Consider the following 6,750-nt stretch of genomic DNA (forward strand, 5'->3'; position numbering starts at 1 on the left):
ACGGTATAAACAACCCGACGCAAAAGCAAGCAAGAAAGATGAGCAAGTTATAAGCAAATCAAAATTCAATACCATATACCTATACCCAGCAATTGGTGTTGTCGATGTTGAGGGGAAGCTAAATATGAACCACAACAGACAATTATATTTCCTGCATAACAAAGTAGATGCAAACATCAGTCTAACCAAAAGCCTGTGCATAATAAACCAACATAACATATGCCTAGTTATGTTGGGTTCCTGTTGGGTTCCTTTCTATTGCACCTTCACCTCTACCTATAGAGACCACAAATGTACTGCCCTAGTACCTAAAATATGTAAAAAAATCATATTTAGATAATCAAGTGAAAGATTAGTTGAGCCAAGTACATAGCAAAGTATTGAGAAGTAAAAGCTTACAGAAAATAAAGGAAGCAAATCAGGTTTTGCAAATATCGTCTGGAAATTTCATGTTTTAGTGTGAGAAAAGCAAAAGATTAGATTTAATAATGAGGCATAAAAAACAACTTGAGCAGGGGAAAATTTTCATGGCAATAGACTGAGATTCCTTTACCATCAGCTGCATGAGTAACTAATAGATGACATGTAAAAGACAATTAACACCTTGTTGTTGAAGTTCCATCGTCCCTCATACAGGGCAATTCTCACCGTTACCTACATTAAATTGTTCGTTAAAAAAAAATACATTAAAAAGAGCGCTGATGGACATATTATGAGAAGAGAACATGGCATGGTATTAGAAAAGTATCCCTCCACAAACACCCATATTGAAATCATTTTTTTACCTCTGGATTATGAACAACGCATTTTTCAACTTGTACTCTCCACAGAAATACTGCATGTAGTAATCACAGGATCACTATCGTATTGGTACTTGCTTGCAACTTAAATATCAAATGAGAAATAAGTAAATTCAGTCTATATCGTGTAGTATCTGTACCCCCTTATTGCATTATCTAGAAAAATTGAACTAAATGAAGTGTACATATCATTATTTATCCAAGCAAAGAAATGATACCATATCAGTTTCTAAATCGACTAAGATGAAGGGGCAAAGGAAGTCGCAAGATTCAAAGGGAAGGATGAAGTGAAAAATATATGAAAGACTAACCAAATTATTCTGATATTACGTAAATCAGTAGAATGAATTGCTACTGCTTTTGGAACTAAGTAGTCAGGGTCTTCAGAACAGTCTTCATCTTCTGGTAAGTTACTGTCAAGCCAAGAGGACCAGCTTAAATCACTATCTTCATCCCATGTGAAATTCTGGTATCTCTGCATGCCATTAATCTTCTCAATCAATGCATGCATTAGATGAACTAAAGCAGTCGTTGCAAAGAAAGACATGAGAAGGTTTATCTTCCATGTTTGTTGATCAATATCATTCCTTGTGAACCAAAGTATTGGTACATTTACTAAGTTTACTAAGAGAGTTAAACACCGCCCTGTGAAGAGAATTACATATACGAAGTCAATATAAGTTTTTGAACCCGTATAAGTGTCTGTATGTAGAAGTCTTATTTTTCATAGTAAGAGAGAGTTATGTACCGATACATAGCCAAGGTCTAACTGTGTATGTTCGCTTTGTGCTTGTGAACATGTATATGAGAGAGATTAATATTAAGTAAATACTGACAACTTTTATCAAGTGTGACTGAAGTAGTATTGCATTAAACAAAGCGAATAGGTTGTCTAATGCGGTGAACATGCTGGCCTGCTTTGATTCAAAGCTTTGTATGAGCAAAAATCGAGTCAACATAAGAATTAATATCAGTTGAAACAACTCTAATTAGTTAGACATCGTGAGCTATACAAACCTGTGCCTCCAATATTGACTTTGAGTTATCCATCAGGTGAGCCAGGTAGATTTGTATTTGTTCTAATGGTGATCATGGGTCCCCAATCAACTCATCAACTGTTGAATGATAAAAGTGTTATTTTCCCCTTGTGATACAAATAAGAAAAAAACTAAAGAGAAGATGATGATCATCAGAATTTATCTCATGGCCCTAGCTTATACCTGGGTATACCCCATCGAATTCATCCATATAATCATGTAAAGCAAAAAATTCAAAGAACAACTGAATAATAATCATCCATCCATATACGTTTTCTAGGATGTAATATGAGAAATCACAACGGCAAACCAAAAGTAAGGAATCAAAAACAAACGCAGAAGCAAGGACTGAAAAATCAATTTGGAGATCACAACAAAAGAAAATCACTCATCAAATCTGAAGTACCTGGAGTTGAGATCTGTTACTACAGTAGATGAGGGCTTTTTCAAATGGATCTCATGCTGCTGCAATTGCATTGAGTAGTTATATCTTGATTATGTTTTTGGGCCAAAAAGTATCACCATTCAATTTCGCTTTGAATCTTCTGATTCTAGTAGCACCACTATGACAGGGAAAGAAGCGGCGAACATCCAGAAGATATAAGCGGCAAAGAGCGAGTTTTTTACCCTCCATATATCGATTTCTTCCCATCTCGCCGTCCTCTTCTCTCACGCTCTCTCTTCCCGCTTTCTCTTCTGTTCAGCCCCCATCGATCGATCGACACACCTTTTGCTCTCTCTTATCTCGCCCTATTAACAGGTTAGATCTTCTTTTCGGTTTTGCAGATGGGGCATGGTTACAACAACCACAACAATCGTCAGTCTCAATTCTCAAACCTCAATCGGCCTCTCTTTCACTCTCTCAGGCTCTCTCATCCATCTCAATCTCTTTCTGCGTCGCAATAGAAGGAAGACACGCGCGATATGCGCTGGCGGCTGAGGCGGTTGAGTATGTAAGACGAAAATGGCAGAAGCGTGATTACACTGGAAACAGGGATGAAGATGTAAGTTCCAGGGTACCATATGAACAGTGCAAGCTGCTTGGTACACCCTTTACTATGCGAAGGTGCTGCTGTCTCATGACCTGTAAGTTCTGGTTGCAAATTTTCTGGTGTTCTGAAAAACGCTTTCCTCTTGGAAGTTCTGAATTTAGGCAGCATAGCTGAAACTGGCATTACATGTGAACAATCACTCAAAACTTTGGCAACGAAAACTGGAAATATTTGGTAAGCGACTAAGCAAAGAAAAAAAAAAAACTCAAATTAGGTAAGATTACTCATATATATATATATATATATATATATGAGGACTCTGAACCTCATAATAGGGAAGCGAATAAGACAAAGGGAAAAAAAAATATTCAAATTAGGTAAGACGTTGCATATAGAACACTAACAATAACACACCAAGAAGAAAAACCTTATGGTAGTAAAACAATAATAGGATTCCCTGAATACAATCCGGGATATTTAATGGAACGAACTTTTTGAATTCACTAACTTTCAGGAATTTTTGAATTCACTAACTTTTTGCATCTGAACTCATGATGCAAAGCTGTGATTTTCATTTCTCAAACATTGAAACAAAGTCACACCAGCTGGCATGAACAAAGCACTCCAGGAAACTATCTTAGACTAAGAACAAAACTGAGCATTTAAGCATTATTTTGAAGTTGGATTGCTAACAGTAACAAACATAAGAATTTGAAATGACTCATAACTAAATTTCTACATATCTCTGTGATCATCAAAATGATAACCTCAGCCCCACCTCGATCATGTACCTGAATTCTAAGAATCTACAGGTCCCAACTGTCACCAATCACAAATCCCTAAGAATTATACACTGAGACCTGTCAGCTAGCACATTTTGCTAGATGAAAACATGATTCCCAATATCTTAGATTTTGGTTTGGTTCATGAGCAATACGGCAACTAACAGCAAAAAATATGAGTAAGGTTTATTTGATGAAACATCCAAAATATGAGTAAGGTTTATTTGATAAAACATAACATTCATCGCTACATTTCACTTGTGTCAAAAATGTTTCTTGATCTAATAATAACAATATCCATAATGTAGGGAAGACTTTTCACGTCAGTATGCAAATAGAGGTGTGCTTTCAGAGAAATCAGATGCATATAACTTTGGTGACTGATGCTAGAGATTCTCATGATGCCGAGAATAACAGTCCAGGGTGATGCCGTAACTATGACTTCTCTCTACAGATCCCTTAACCTCATACTGGCAATGAATCAAATTTGAATTTACTTTTTTGATATTCTAACAGTATGCAATGTGATTAATTCATGGTAATCATTGCAAATTTTGATTCATTGTTCATACAGGCAATGAATCAAATTTCTGTTCTAGTTCATAATAATATTGAATGCCACTAATCACATCTTGGTTGGACCAAGAAAACAGACAGCAATAACCAACAAACAGATCATGCTGTACACAAAGTAGAAACCCATGAGCAGAAATTTGATTCAACTCTAGCAATTGCAACTCCAACTGATTATATTGCTAATATCAAAACACAAATGCAATTCAATTAGAAGAAAGAAGAAGCGGCGAATATCAAAACCAAAACACAAATACAGAAACCCAAAACCACCTGGAAACGAACAAAATGGAAATCGTCCAAGCCAATCGGCAACAAACCCTACGATTCGAAGCTCAGAAACAACAAAAACAGGAAGCTGAAAACCCAAACTTCCTTTTCAAATAGAAAGACGAAGATAGCAATACGAATGGGTTTTGAAGACCTACCGAAACCGAGAAGGAAACGATTCAAGATTAGCAGAAAAACACAAAGTAGAAACCCATAAGCAGAAATTTGATTCAACTCTAGCAATTACGACTCCAACTGATTATATTGCTAATATCAAAACACAAATACAGTCATAGTATTTAACGAACACAAACACAAACCCAAAACCACTTGCCTTTGACGAACCCCAAATCAATCGCTTGAGAAAGTAAGAAGCGGCGAAGATCGAGAGAAAAGAAGCGGCGAAGAGCGAGGACGTAAGTCGCAGTATGCAGAGAGGCAAGAGAGAGGAGGAAAGAAGAGGTAGGCATCGATCCAGTCCAGCGGTTAAGAACTAACGGCAAAACTGCGAATAAACGGGAGAGCAGGACAAAAATGTAAGTTCATACGGGTAATGGCAAAACTGCGAATAAACGTGAAAACGGGACGAACATGTAAGTTCCGGGGGGTCCATATGAACAGTGATGGGCTGTACACGTTTTAGTATAGAGTAAATAACATCAATACATGATATTATAACATCAATACATGATTTCAATTTATAAAAGTTTAATTTCATTCTTCTAGAATAGCACTTAAGGGAGGACACATGAGGCGCACATGCGTTTGTAAAATTGGTTCCAAGTTTCCCCCACATCGAAGGAAATACAATTCTGCTATACAGTGTGGTATAACATACAATTTACCATGGGTAAAAGGAAGTTATCAGACTCTTTTCAAATAGGGCTAATTACATATAAGTCCACTTTGAGACATTTTTTCCCACATAGATCCACCCCAACATTTTTACCCACATAAGTCCACCCAAGTCTAAATAAAGTTTTGCATTAAGTATTAAAGTTCAACATAATTACAGACTGCCATCCAACAAAAAAAAATTAGATTTTCTCCTTTATATTTACAAGAATGCCACTAGTATAAAAAGTCAACAACCACTCTCATTTCGGAACAGTCTCCGGCGGACCTCCGACGAGATTTCCAGCGGACCTCCGACGAGATTTCCAGCGGACCTCCGGCGAGGTTTCCGGCGAAGTTTCCGGCCGACCTCCGGCGAGATTTCCGACTGACCTCCGGCGAGATTTCCGGCCGACCTCCGACGATAACAAAATTTACTACTACCAGCTAAAAAAGCTACTACCACCAGCTATAAAAGCTACTACCACCGCCTACAAAAGCTACTACAAAAGTTTCCGGCCGACCTCCAGCGAGATTTCCGACCGACCTCCGGTGAGGTTTCCGACCGACCTCCGATGATGACAAAAATTACTATTACAAGCTAAAAAAGCTACTACCACCAGCCACAAAAACTACTACCACAAGCTACAAAAGCTACTACCACCGCCTACAAAAGCTACTACTGTGAGGTTTTCGACGAACACAAAAACTACTACCACCAGCGACAAAGCTACTAGCACCAGCTACAAAAGCTACTACCACCGCCTACAAAAGCTACTACTATGAGGTTTCCGATGAACACAAAGTTACTACCCACCAGCCACAAAACTACTACCACCGCCTACAAAAGCTACTACTATGAGGTTTCCGACGAACACAAAAACTACTACCACCAGCCACAAAAGCTACTACCACCAACTACAAAAGCTACTACCACCGCCTACAAAAGCTACTACTGTGAGGTTTCCGATGAACACAAAAGCTACTACTGTGAGGTTTCCGATGAACACAAAAGCTACTACCACCAGCCACAAAAACTACTACCACCGCCTAAAAAAGCTACTACGTCCATTGATTCATCAATCAAGCAATTGAATCAGCAACATGCAAAAGTCAAAACTAGTGGATTTGAAAGCTTCCAAATTACATATTAAACCAGAAATTAAACAAGAACAAAATCGGCATAATCAATCAAACTAGTAGAATAATCAGAAATTAAAAGGAAGAAAATAACATTGAACCTAAATTGAAGTAGCTCACACCTCATTGTCTTCCCCGAAATTGAGCATAGAGTGAAGCGATCTGAACATCGACGTCATCCGAGTCGATCATTCCGATGACGAGCGGCAAAACGACGTCGAGCATCACAAGCGTCTCCAGAGGTCGTCTCTCGAACTCTCAGATCACTGTTTTGTAGCCAAAGGTTGACGATTCTTTGGCGTCGACGAGCGTTATGCAGTCG

The 6,750-nt window shown here is 38.1% G+C and overlaps 1 protein-coding gene and 1 non-coding gene across 2 annotated transcripts in view; both read right to left on the reverse strand.

The window, feature by feature from the left end:
- LOC101296210 overlaps positions 1 to 6,750 on the reverse strand; it is a 14,892-nt gene that overhangs the window by 4,575 nt on the left and 3,567 nt on the right. The window lies entirely within an intron of this gene.
- Positions 80 to 4,937, reverse strand: LOC101300729. The gene is made up of 6 exons (XR_184731.1): positions 4,789 to 4,937; positions 2,244 to 3,005; positions 1,818 to 1,915; positions 1,112 to 1,275; positions 786 to 835; positions 80 to 654 (listed from the first exon to the last, which is right to left on the reverse strand). It is a non-coding gene; the product is annotated as an uncharacterized LOC101300729 (transcript).

Source organism: Fragaria vesca, linkage group LG5 (assembly GCF_000184155.1).
Source record: "Fragaria vesca subsp. vesca linkage group LG5, FraVesHawaii_1.0, whole genome shotgun sequence".
In the NCBI taxonomy this organism is placed as follows: domain Eukaryota; kingdom Viridiplantae; phylum Streptophyta; class Magnoliopsida; order Rosales; family Rosaceae; genus Fragaria; species Fragaria vesca.